The sequence below is a fragment of the Hyla sarda genome, chromosome 2, assembly GCF_029499605.1.
Source record: "Hyla sarda isolate aHylSar1 chromosome 2, aHylSar1.hap1, whole genome shotgun sequence".
NCBI classification, from domain to species: domain Eukaryota; kingdom Metazoa; phylum Chordata; class Amphibia; order Anura; family Hylidae; genus Hyla; species Hyla sarda.
In genome coordinates, this window is record NC_079190.1 from 367303426 (window position 1) to 367315773 (window position 12348).

Genomic DNA, 12348 nt, shown 5'->3' on the forward strand with positions numbered 1-12348 from the left:
TACCAGCTATCTTAACTCAGTTTAACATTGTGCTATTTGTTTTTGACAGGAGGTGGCACGTTTTTTTATTACAAAAGCCTAGTAAGAAGGAATCTTGTTGTTTTTAAATCTGTATATAAAATGTGTAGTTTTGCTATGTGTAAATTTGTACCAAAAGTGTGCTGTACTTGCCAGCTATTGTGATAATTTTTTTGTATTCCTATTTGTACCTTTTTTTTTTTAACCCAAATCATAGTTTTTTTGTTTTTACTGTCCATGATTTTTAACCAAAATCATGAGACTGAAATTTTTTTTCTTCACTTCAACAGCATATAACTCCTTGAGACGTTATGTATGTTGATTTGACAAAATTGGTGAATTGTAAAAATTTGGGTAAAAATGTTTTGAGATTGTAGGCTATGGAAGCATTTCTGAATACTGTCATTTGCATAAAATGATGCAAAGAATTGGTAAGGCACCAATTTTGGAGATGGATAGGAAGGCTGTAAGGGGAGGAGGAGGCCTCTATTAGGGCACAGTGTCTTTCAATTCACTGTGCTCTTAATAGATAATATAGTAAAGTTCCCATAGCCAGCTATTAGAGATGAGCGAACTTACAGTAAATTTGATTCATCCCAAACTTCTCGGCTCGGCGGTTGCTGAGTTTTCCTGCATGAATTAGTTCAGCTTTCCGGTGCTCCGGTGGGCTGGAAAAGGTGGATACAGTCCTAGGAAAGAGTCTCCTAGGACTGTATCCACCTTTTCCAGCTCACTGGAGCACCTGTAAGCTGAACTAATTTATGCAGGAAAAGTCATCAACTGCCGAGCCGAGAAGTTTGTGACTAATCGAATTTACTGTAAATTCGCTCATCTCTACCAGCTATCTTAACTCAGTTTAACATTGTGCTATTTGTTTTTGACAGAAGGTGGCACTTTTTTTTTACCACAAAAGCCTAGTAAGAAGGAATCTTGTTGTTTTAAATCTGTATGTAAAATGTGTAGTTTTGCTATGTGTAAATTTGTACCAATAGTGTGCTGTACTTGCCAGCTATTGTGATGATTTTTTTGTATTCCTATTTGTACCTTTTTTTTTTTATCCAAATCATAGTTTTTTTTTACTGTCCATGATTTTTAACCAAAATCATGAGACTGAAAATGTTTTTCTTCATTTCAACAGCATATAACTCCTTGAGACGTTATGTATGTTGATTTAACAAAATTGGTGAATTTTAAAAATTTGGGTTAAAATTTTTTGAGATTGTAGGCTATGGAAGTGTTTCTGTGTACTGTCATTTGCATAAAATGATGCAAAGAATTGGTAAGGCACCAATTTTGGAGATGGATAGGAAGGCTGTAAGTGGAGGAGGAGGCCTCTATTAGGGAACAGTGTCTTTCAATTCACTGTGCTCTTAATAGATAATATAGTAATGTTCCCATAGCCAGCTATTAGAAATGAGCGAACTTACAGTAAATTTGATTCATCACAAACTTCTCGGCTCGGCGATTGCTGACTTTTCCTGCAAAAATTAGTTCAGCTTTCCGGTGCTCCGGTGGGCTGAAAGAGGTGGATACAGTCCTAGGAAAGAGTCTCCTAGGACTGTATCCACCTTTTCCAGCCCACGGGATTATCTGAAAGCTGAACTAATTTATGCAGGAAAAGTCATCAACTGCCGAGCCGAGAAGTTTGTGACTAATCGAATTTACTGTAAGTTCGCTCATCTCTACCAGCTATCTTAACTCAGTTTAACATTGTGCTATTTGTTTTTGACAGGAGGTGGCACTTTTTTTTTATTACAAAAGCCTAGTAAGAAGGAATCTTGTTGTTTTTAAATCTGTATATAAAATGTGTAGTTTTGCTATGTGTAAATTTGTACCAATAGTGTGCTGTACTTGCCAGCTTTTGTGATAATTTTTTTGTATTCCTATTTGTACCTTTTTTTTAACCCAAATCATAGTTTTTTTGTTTTTACTGTCCATGATTTTTAACCAAAATCATGAGACTGAAAATGTTTTTCTTCATTTCAACAGCATATAACTCCTTGAGACATTATGTATGTTGATTTGACAAAATTAGTTAATTGTAAAAATTTTGGTAAAAATGTTTTGAGATTGTAGGCTATGGAAGCATTTCTGCGTACTGTCATTTGCATAAAATGATGCAAAGAATTGGTAAGGCACCAATTTTGGAGATGGATAGGAAGGCTGTAAGGGGAGGAGGAGGCCTCTATTAGGGCACAGTGTCTTACATTTCGCTTTCCTCTTAATAGATAATACAGTAATGTTCCCATAGCCAGCTATTAGAGATGAGCGAACTTACAGTAAATTCGATTCTTCGCAAACTTCTCGGCTCGGCGGTTGCTGACTTTCCCTGCAAAAATTATTTCAGCTTTCCGGTGCTCCGGTGGGCTGGAAGAGGTGGATACAGTCCTAGGAAAGAGTCTCCTAGGACTGTATCCACCTTTTCCAGCTCACAGGATTATCTGAAAGCTGAACTAATTTATGCAGGAAAAGTCATAAACTGCCAAGCCGAGAAGTTCGTGACGAATCGAATTTACTGTAATTTCGCTCATCTCTACCAGCTATCTTAACTCAGTTTAACATTGTGCTATTTGTTTTTGACAGGAGGTGGCACTTTTTTTTTTATCACAAAAGCCCAGTAAGAAGGAATCTTGTTGTTTTTAAATCTGTATATAAAATGTGTAGTTTTGCTATGCGTAAATTTGTAGCAATAGTGTGCTGTACTTGCCAGCTATTGTGATAATTTTTTTGTATTCCTATTTGTACCTTTTTTTTTTTTACCCAAATCATAGTTTTTTTGTTTTTACTGTCCGTGATTTCTAACCAAAATCATGAGACTGAATTTTTTTTTCTTCACTTCAACAGCATATAACTCCTTGAGACATTATGTATGTTGATTTGACAAAATTGGTGAATTGTAAAAATTTTGGTAAAAATGTTTTGAAATTGTAGGCTATGGAAGCATTTCTGTGTACTGTCATTTGCATAAAATGATGCAAAGAATTGGTAAGGCACCAATTTTGGAGATGGATAGGAAGGCTGTAAGGGGAGGAGGAGGCCTCTATTAGGGCACAGTGTCTTTCATTTCGCTGTGCTCTTAATAGATAATACAGTAATGTTCCCATAGCCAGCTATCTTAACTCAGTTTAACATTGTGCTATTTGTTTTTGACAGGAGGTGGCACTTTTTTTTTTATCACAAAAGCCTAGTAAGAAGGAATCTTGTTGTTTTAAATCTGTATGTAAAATGTGTAGTTTTGCTATGTGTAAATTTGTACCAATAGTGTGCTGTACTTGCCAGCTATTGTGATGATTTTTTTGTATTCCTATTTGTACCATTTTTTTAAATCCAAATCATAGTTTTTTTTTACTGTCCATGATTTTTAACCAAAATCATGAGACTGAAAATGTTTTTCTTCACTTCAACAGCATATACTCCTTGAGACGTTGTGTATGTTGATTTGACAAAATTGGTGAATTTTAAAAATTTGGGTTAAAATTTTTTTAGATTGTAGGCTATGGAAGTGTTTCTGTTTACTGTCATTTGCATAAAATGATGCAAAGAATTGGTAAGGCACCAATTTTGGAGATGGATAGGAAGGCTGTAAGGGGAGGAGGAGGCCTCTAATAGGGCACAGTGTCTTTCAATTCACTGTGCTCTTAATAGATAATACAGTAATGTTCCCATAGCCAGCTATTAGAGATGAGCGAACTTACAGTAAATTTGATTCATAACAAACTTCTCGGATCGGCGGTTGCTGAGTTTTCCTGCTTGAATTAGTTCAGCTTTCCGGTGCTCCGGTGGGCTGGAAAAGGTGGATACAGTCCTAGGAAAGAGTCTCCTAGGACTGTATCCACCTTTTCCAGCCCACTGGAGCACCTGTAAGCTGAACTAATTTATGCAGGAAAAGTCATCCACTGCCGAGCCGAGAAGTTCGTGCCGAATCAAATTTACTGTAAGTTTGCTCATCTCTACCAGCTATCTTAACTCAGTTTAACATTGTGCTATTTGTTTTTGACAGGAGGTGGCACTTTTTTTTTTATTACAAAAGCCTAGTAAGAAGGAATCTTGTTGTTTTTAAATCTGTATATAAAATGTGTAGTTTTGCTATGCGTAAATTTGTACCAATAGTGTGCTGTACTTGCCAGCTTTTGTGATAATTTTTTTGTATTCCTATTTGTACCTTTTTTTTTAACCCAAATCATAGTTTTTTTGTTTTTACTGTCCATGATTTTTAACCAAAATCATGAGACTGAAAATGTTTTTCTTCATTTCAATAGCATATAACTCCTTGAGACGTTGTGTATGTTGATTTGACAAAATTGGTGAATTTTAAAAATTTGGGTTAAAATTTTTTGAGATTGTAGGCTATGGAAGTGTTTCTGTGTACTGTCATTTGCATAAAATGATGCAAAGAATTGGTAAGGCACCAATTTTGGAGATGGATGGGAAGGCTGTAAGGGGAGGAGGAGGCCTCTATTAGGGCACAGTGTCTTTCAATTCACTGTGCTCTTAATAGATAATACAGTAATGTTCCCATAGCCAGCTATTAGAGATGAGCGAACTTACAGTAAATTTGATTCGTCACGAACTTCTCTGTTCGGCGGTTGCTGACTTTTCCTGCATAAATTAGTTCAATTTTTCGGTGCTCCGGTGGGCTGGAAAAGGTGGATACAGTCCTAGGAAAGAGTCTCCTAGGACTGTATCCACCTTTTCCAGCCCACGGGAGCATCTGAAAGCTGAACTAATTTTTGCAGGAAAAGTCATCAACTGCCGAGCCGAGAAGTTTGTGACTAATCGAATTTACTGTAAGTTCGCTCATCTCTACCAGCTATCTTAACTGAGTTTAACATTGTGCTATTTGTTTTTGACAGGAGGTGGCACTTTTTTTTTTATTACAAAAGCCTAGTAAGAAGGAATCTTGTTGTTTTTAAATCTGTATATAAAATGTGTAGTTTTGCTATGCGTAAATTTGTACCAATAGTGTGCTGTACTTGCCAGCTTTTGTGATAATTTTTTTGTATTCCTATTTGTACCTTTTTTTAACCTAAATCATAGCTTGTTTGTTTTTACTGTCCATGATTTTTAACCAAAATTATGAGACTGAAATTTTTTTTCTTCACTTCAACAGCATATAACTCCTTGAGACATTATGTATGTTGATTTGACAAAATTGGTGAATTGTAAAAATTTTGGTAAAAATGTTTTGAGATTGTAGGCTATGGAAGCATTTCTGCGTACTGTCATTTGCATAAAATGATGCAAAGAATTGGTAAGGCACCAATTTTGGAGATGGATAGGAAGGCTGTAAGGGGAGGAGGAGGCCTCTATTAGGGCACAGTGTCTTACATTTCGCTTTCCTCTTAATAGATAATACAGTAATGTTCCCACAGCCAGCTATTAGAGATGAGCGAACTTACAGTAAATTCGATTCTTCACAAACTTCTCGGCTTGGCGGTTGCTGACTTTTCCTGCAAAAATTATTTCAGCTTTCCGGTGCTCCGGTGGGCTGGAAGAGGTGGATACAGTCCTAGGAAAGAGTCTCCTAGGACTGTATCCACCTTTTCCAGCCCACAGAATTATCTGAAAGCTGAACTAATTTATGCAGGAAAAGTCATAAACTGCCAAGCCGAGAAGTTCGTGACGAATCGAATTTATTGTAAGTTTGCTCATGTCTACCAGCTATCTTAACTCAGTTTAACATTGTGCTATTTGTTTTTGACAGGAGGTGGCACGTTTTTTTATTACAAAAGCCTAGTAAGAAGGAATCTTGTTGTTTTTAAATCTGTATATAAAATGTGTAGTTTTGCTATGTGTAAATTTGTACCAATAGTGTGCTGTACTTGCCAGCTATTGTGATAATTTTTTTGTATTCCTATTTGTACCTTTTTTTTTTAACCCAAATCATAGTTTTTTTGTTTTTACTGTCCATGATTTTTAACCAAAATCATGAGACTGAAATTTTTTTTCTTCACTTCAACAGCATATAACTCCTTGAGACATTATGTATGTTGATTTGACAAAATTGGTAAATTGTAAAAATTTTGGTAAAAATGTTTTGAGATTGTAGGCTATGGAAGCATTTCTGCATACTGTCATTTGCATAAAATGATGCAAAGAATTGGTAAGGCACCAATTTTGGAGATGGATAGGAAGGCTGTAAGGGGAGGAGGAGGCCTCTATTAGGGCACAGTGTCTTTCATTTCGCTGTGCTCTTAATAGATAATACAGTAATGTTCCCATAGCCAGCAATCTTAACTCAGTTTAACATTGTGCTATTTGTTTTTGACAGGAGGTGGCACTTTTTTTTATCACAAAAGCCTAGTAAGAAGGAATCTTGTTGTTTTAAATCTGTATGTAAAATGTGTAGTTTTGCTATGTGTAAATTTGTACCAATAGTGTGCTGTACTTGCCAGCTATTGTGATGATTTTTTTGTATTCCTATTTGTACCTTTTTTTTTTAATCCAAATCATAGTTTTTTTTTACTGTCCATGATTTTTAACCAAAATCATGAGACTGAAAATGTTTTTCTTCACTTCAACAGCATATACTCCTTGAGACGTTGTGTATGTTGATTTGACAAAATTGGTGAATTTTAAAAATTTGGGTTAAAATTTTTTGAGATTGTAGGCTATGGAAGTGTTTCTGTTTACTGTCATTTGCATAAAATGATGCAAAGAATTGGTAAGGCACCAATTTTGGAGATGGATAGGAAGGCTGTAAGGGGAGGAGGAGGCCTCTATTAGGGCACAGTGTCTTTCAATTCACTGTGCTCTTAATAGATAATATAGTAATGTTCCCATAGCCAGCTATTAGAGATGAGCTAACTTACAGTAAATTTGATTCATAACAAACTTCTCGGATCGGCGGTTGCTGAGTTTTCCTGCATGAATTAGTTCAGCTTTCCGGTGCTCCGGTGGGCTGGAAAAGGTGGATACAGTCCTAGGAAAGAGTCTCCTAGGACTGTATCCACCTTTTCCAGCCCACTGGAGCACCTGTAAGCTGAACTAATTTATGCAGGAAAAGTCATCCACTGCCGAGCCGAGAAGTTCGTGCCGAATCAAATTTACTGTAAGTTTGCTCATCTCTACCAGCTATCTTAACTCAGTTTAACATTGTGCTATTTGTTTTCGACAGGAGGTGGCACTTTTTTATCACAAAAGCCTAGTAAGAAGGAATCTTGTTGTTTTTAAATCTGCATGGATAATGTGTAGTTTTGCTATGTGTAATTTGTACCAATAGTGTGCTGTACTTGCCAGCTATTGTGATGATTTTTTTGTATTCCTATTTGTACCTTTTTTTTTTACTGTCCATGATTTTTAACCAAAATCATGAGACTGAAACATTTTTTCTTCACTTCAACAGCATATAACTCCTTGAGACGTTATGTATGTTGATTTGACAAAATTGGTAAATTTTAAAAATTTTGGTTAAAATTTTTGAGATTGTAGGCTATGGAAGCGTTTCTGCGTACTGTCATTTGCATAAAATGATGCAAAGAATTGGTAAGGCACCAATTTTGGAGATGGATGGGAAGGCTGTAAGGGGAGGAGGAGGCCTCTATTAGGGCACAGTGTCTTTCAATTCACTGTTCTCTTAATAGATAATACAGTAATGTTCCCATAGCCAGCTTTTAGAGATGAGCGAACTTAAAGTAAATTTGATTCGTCACGAACTTCTCTGTTCGGCGGTTGCTGACTTTTCCTGCATAAATTAGTTCAGCTTTTCGGTGCTCCGGTGGGCTGGAAAAGGTGGATACAGTCCTAGGAAAGAGTCTCCTAGGACTGTATCCACCTTTTTTAGCCCACGGGAGCATCTGAAAGCTGAACAAATTTTTGCAGGAAAAGTCATCAACTGCCGAGCCAAGAAGTTTGTGACTAATCGAATTTACTGTAAGTTCGCTCATCTCTACCAGCTATCTTAACTGAGTTTAACATTGTGCTATTTGTTTTTGACAGGAGGTGGCACTTTTTTTTTTATTACAAAAGCCTAGTAAGAAGGAATCTTGTTGTTTTTAAATCTGTATATAAAATGTGTAGTTTTGCTATGCGTGAATTTGTACCAATAGTGTGCTGTACTTGCCAGCTTTTGTGATAATTTTTTTGTATTCCTATTTGTACCTTTTTTTTAACCCAAATCATAGCTTGTTTGTTTTTACTGTCCATGATTTTTAACCAAAATTATGAGACTGAAAATTTTTTTCTTCACTTCAACAGCATATAACTCCTTGAGACATTATGTATGTTGATTTGACAAAATTGGTGAATTGTAAAAATTTTGGTAAAAATGTTTTGAGATTGTAGGCTATGGAAGCATTTCTGCGTACTGTCATTTGCATAAAATGATGCAAAGAATTGGTAAGGCACCAATTTTGGAGATGGATAGGAAGGCTGTAAGGGGAGGAGGAGGCCTCTATTTGGCACAGTGTCTTACATTTCGCTTTCCTTTTAATAGATAATACAGTAATGTTCCCATAGCCAGCTATTAGAGATGAGCGAACTTACAGTAAATTCGATTCTTCACAAACTTCTCGGCTCGGGCGGTTGCTGACTTTCCCTGCAAAAATTAGTTCAGCTTTCCGGTGCTCCGGTGGGCTGGAAGAGGTGGATACAGTCCTAGGAAAGAGTCTCCTAGGACTGTATCCACCTTTTCCAGCTCACAGGATTATCTGAAAGCTGAACTAATTTTTGCAGGAAAAGTCATAAACTGCCAAGCCGAGAAGTTCGTGACGAATCGAATTTACTGTAAGTTCGCTCATCTCTACCAGCTATCTTAACTCAGTTTAACATTGTGCTATTTGTTTTTGACAGGAGGTGGCACTTTTTTTTTTATCACAAAAGCCCAGTAAGAAGGAATCTTGTTGTTTTTAAATCTGTATATAAAATGTGTAGTTTTGCTATGCGTAAATTTGTAGCAATAGTGTGCTGTACTTGCCAGCTATTGTGATAATTTTTTTGTATTCCTATTTGTACCTTTTTTTTTTTTTACCCAAATCATAGTTTGTTTGTTTTTACTGTCCATGATTTTTAACCAAAATCATGAGACTGAAAATGTTTTTCTTCACTTCAACAGCATATAACTCCTTGAGACATTATGTATGTTGATTTGACAAAATTGGTGAATTGTAAAAATTTTGGTAAAAATGTTTTGAGATTGTAGGCTATGGAAGCATTTCTGCGTACTGTCATTTGCATAAAATGATGCAAAGAATTGGTAAAGCACCAATTTTGGAGATGGATAGGAAGGCTGTAAGGGGAGGAGGAGGCCTTTATTAGGGCACAGTGTCTTTCATTTCGCTGTGCTCTTAATAGATAATACAGTAATGTTCCCATAGGCAGCTATCTTAACTCAGTTTAACATTGTGCTATTTGTTTTTGACAGGAGGTGGCACTTTTTTTTTTTTTATCACAAAAGCCTAGTAAGAAGGAATCTTGTTGTTTTAAATCTGTATGTAAAATGTGTAGTTTTGCTATGTGTAAATTTGTACCAATAGTGTGCTGTACTTGCCAGCTATTGTGATGATTTTTTTGTATTCCTATTTGTACCTTTTTTTTTTATCCAAATCATAGTTTTTTTTACTGTCCATGATTTTTAACCAAAGTCATGAGACTGAAAATGTTATTCTTCACTTCAACAGCATATAACTTCTTGAGACGTAATGTATGTTGATTTGACAAAATTGGTGAATTTTAAAAATTTGGGTTAAGATTTTTTGAGATTATAGGCTATGGAAGTGTTTCTGTGTACTGTCATTTGCATAAAATGATGCAAAGAATTGGCAAGGCACCAATTTTGGAGATGGATAGGAAGGCTGTAAGGGGAGGAGGAGGCCTCTATTAGGGTACAGTGTCTTTCAATTCATTGTGCCCTTAATAGATAATACAGTAATGTTCCCATAGCCAGCTATTAGAGATGAGCGAACTTACAGTAAATTCAATTCGTCACGAACTTCTAGGCTCGGCGGTTGCTGAGTTTTCCTGCATGAATTAGTTCAGCTTTCCGGTGCTCCGGAGAGCTGGAAAAGGTGGATACAGTCCTAGGAAAGAGTCTCCTAGCACTGTATCCACCTTTTCCAGCCCACTGGAGCACCTGTAAGCTGAACTAATTTATGCAGGAAAAGTCATCAACTGCCGAGCCGAGAAGTTTGTGACGAATCGAATTTACTGTAAGTTTGCTCATCTCTACCAGCTATCTTAACTCAGTTTAACATTGTGCTATTTGTTTTTGACAGGAGGTGGCACTTTTTCTTTTATCACAAAAGCCTAGTAAGAAGGAATTTTGTTGTTTTTAAATCTGTATGTAAAATGTGTAGTTTTGCTATGTGTAAATTTGTACCAATAGTGTGCTGTACTTGCCAGCTATTGTGATGATTTTTTTTGTACTTCTATTTGTACCTTTTTTTTACCCAAATCATGTTTTTTTTTTACTGTCCATGATTTTTAACCAAAATCATGAGACTGAAAATTTTTTTCTTCACTTCAACAGCATATAACTCGTTGAGACGTTATGTATGTTGATTTGACAAAATTGGTGAATTTTAAAAATTTTGGTTAAAAGTTTTTTGAGATTGTAGGCTATGGAAGCGTTTCTGCGTACTGTCATTTGCATAAAATGATGCAAAAAATTGGTAAGGCACCAATTTTGGAGATGGATAGGAAGGCTGTAAGGGGAGGAGGAGGCCTCTATTAGGGCACAGTGTCTTTCAATTTACTGTTCTCTTAATAGATAATACAGTAATGTTCCCATAGCCAGCTATTAGAGATGAGCGAACTTACAGTAAATTCGATTCGTCATGAACGACTTTTCCTGCATAAATAAGTTCAGCTTTTCGGTGCTCTGGTGGGCTGGAAAAGGTGGATACAGACCTAGGAAAGAGTCTCCTAGGACTGTATCCACCTTTTCCAGCCCACGGGATTATCTGAAAGCTGAACTAATTTATGCAGGAAAAGTCATCAACTGCCGAGCCGAGAAGTTTGTGACTAATCGAATTTACTGTAAGTTCGCTCATCTCTACCAGCTATCTTAACTCAGTTTAACATTGTGCTATTTGTTTTTGACAGGAGGTGGCACTTTTTTTTATTACAAAAGCCTGGTAAGAAGAAATCTTGTTGTTTTTAAATCTGTATATGAAATGTGTAGTTTTGCTATGTGTAAATTTGTACCAATAGTGTGCTGTACTTGCCAGCTATTGTGATAATTTTTTTGTATTCCTATTTGTACCTTTTTTTTTTAACCCAAATCATAGTTTTTTTGTTTTTACTGTCCATGATTTTTAACCAAAATCATGAGACTGAAATGTTTTTTTCTTCACTTCAACAGCATATAACTCCTTGAGACATTATGTATGTTGATTTGACAAAATTGGTGAATTGTAAAAATTTTGGTAAAAATGTTTTGAGATTGTAGGCTATGGAAGCATTTCTGCATACTGTCATTTGCATAAAATGATGCAAAGAATTGGTAAGGCACCAATTTTGGAGATGGATAGGAAGGCTGTAAGGGGAGGAGGAGGCCTCTATTAGGGCACAGTGTCTTTCATTTCGCTGTGCTCTTAATAGATAATACAGTAATGTTCCCATAGCCAGCTATCTTAACTCAGTTTAACATTGTGCTATTTGTTTTCGACAGGAGGTGGCACTTTTTTTTATCACAAAAGCCTAGTAAGAAGGAATCTTGTTGTTTTTAAATCTGCATGTAAAATGTGTAGTTTTGCTATGTGTAAATTTGTACCAATAGTGTGCTGTACTTGCCAGCTATTGTGATGATTTTTTTGTATTCCTATTTGTACCTTTTTTTTTTACCCAAATCATGTTTTTTTTTTACTGTCCATGATTTTTAACCAAAATCATGAGACTGAAACATTTTTTCTTCACTTCAACAGCATATAACTCCTTGAGACGTTATGCATGTTGATTTGACAAAATTGGTGAATTTTAAAAATTTTGGTTAAAATTTTTTGAGATTATAGGCTATGGAAGCGTTTCTGCGTATTGTCATTTGCATAAAATGATGCAAAGAATTGGTAAGGCACCAATTTTGGAGATGGATGGGAAGGCTGTAAGGGGAGGAGGAGGCCTCTATTAGGGCACAGTGTCTTTCAATTCACTGTTCTCTTAATAGATAATACAGTAATGTTCCCATAGCCAGCTATTAGAGATGAGCGAACTTACAGTAAATTTGATTCGTCACGAACTTCTCTGTTCGGCGGTTGCTGACTTTTCCTGCATAAATTAGTTCAGCTTTTCGGTGCTCCGGTGGGCTGGAAAAGGTGGATACAGTCCTAGGAAAGAGTCTCCTAGGACTGTATCCACCTTTTCCAGCCCACGGGAGCATCTGAAAGCTGAACTAAT

At 36.2% G+C, this 12348-nt stretch overlaps 1 long non-coding RNA gene across 2 annotated transcripts in view; it reads left to right on the forward strand.

Moving 5' to 3' along the window:
- Positions 1-12348, forward strand: part of LOC130356620 (uncharacterized) — a 227812-nt gene that overhangs the window by 153075 nt on the left and 62389 nt on the right. The window lies entirely within an intron of this gene.